This window comes from Sinocyclocheilus anshuiensis, unplaced genomic scaffold, assembly GCF_001515605.1.
Source record: "Sinocyclocheilus anshuiensis isolate Anshui unplaced genomic scaffold, SAMN03320099.WGS_v1.1 scaffold2612, whole genome shotgun sequence".
Classification (NCBI taxonomy): Eukaryota; Metazoa; Chordata; class Actinopteri; order Cypriniformes; family Cyprinidae; genus Sinocyclocheilus; species Sinocyclocheilus anshuiensis.
The window spans coordinates 37,610-38,604 of NW_015558699.1; positions in this window are offsets into that span (position 1 = coordinate 37,610).

Consider the following 995-nt stretch of genomic DNA (forward strand, 5'->3'; position numbering starts at 1 on the left):
CTGGGGATCTGTATCTGGGGCTCATCTAGTTGTCCTGGTCTCTGCTGACTTTCAGGGCTGTAGAGGTCCTCTCTAGGTGCTGATCCACCATCTGGTCTGGATACGTACTGGATCCGGGTGACTGCAGTGACCATCTGATCTGGATACAGACTGGATTTGGTGGCTACGGTGACCTCGGAATAAGAAAGAAACAGACTAATATTAGCGTAGATGCCATTCTTCTAATGATGTAGCAAGTACATCGGGTGTTATGAGAAGTGTTCCCGGTTGACCTAATTAATGCAGCCTAAAAATCCTTTAACGGATTTGAATATTAGATATGTATTTGCTTCTTATTCTAATTAATTCAACTGAGCAGTAAATTGTCAGACTTAAAATATTTCTAATCCTATCAGTGAGAGAGGTTATAGGATATATAAAACTTTTAATGATTTTTCTTTTAATGATTAAAAAAAAAAGATTTTAATGCTCTATAAGCATTCTACAATAATTATGTAAACATATACTGACAGTAAAGTACATATCAACTAATTTAATGCATTATTTTTCATTCTGATACACAGAGAGGGTTAAAAGATTTTTAATCCTGTGACTCCATCAGGTGGTCATCCTTGGTATTACAGTCTTCACCTATGACCTGTAATGTGTGATAGTTTTAATTTTTTAGTGGCCCCTGAGCATGATTAAATTATGACACTTAGCATGTTTCCTAAGAATGACTTGTTCTCCATATGTAAAAAGTTTTGAAGAGTTAGGATAACGAACTTTAAAGATATGAGAAAATTACTGTTATCTTTTTTACTGTTACTTTAATAAATTGCCATGGCAACACCGTTAAACATATCCAAAATCCGTTCCCTTAATATAAATGGGGGGAGGGATGTGCACAAACGTGCATTAGTATCTGAAATAATAGAGCAGAGAAAATTGCATAGAGAAAATGTTCAAGAAACACATAGCGATATAGGAAATGAAATTGAGTGGGGATTGTGGTG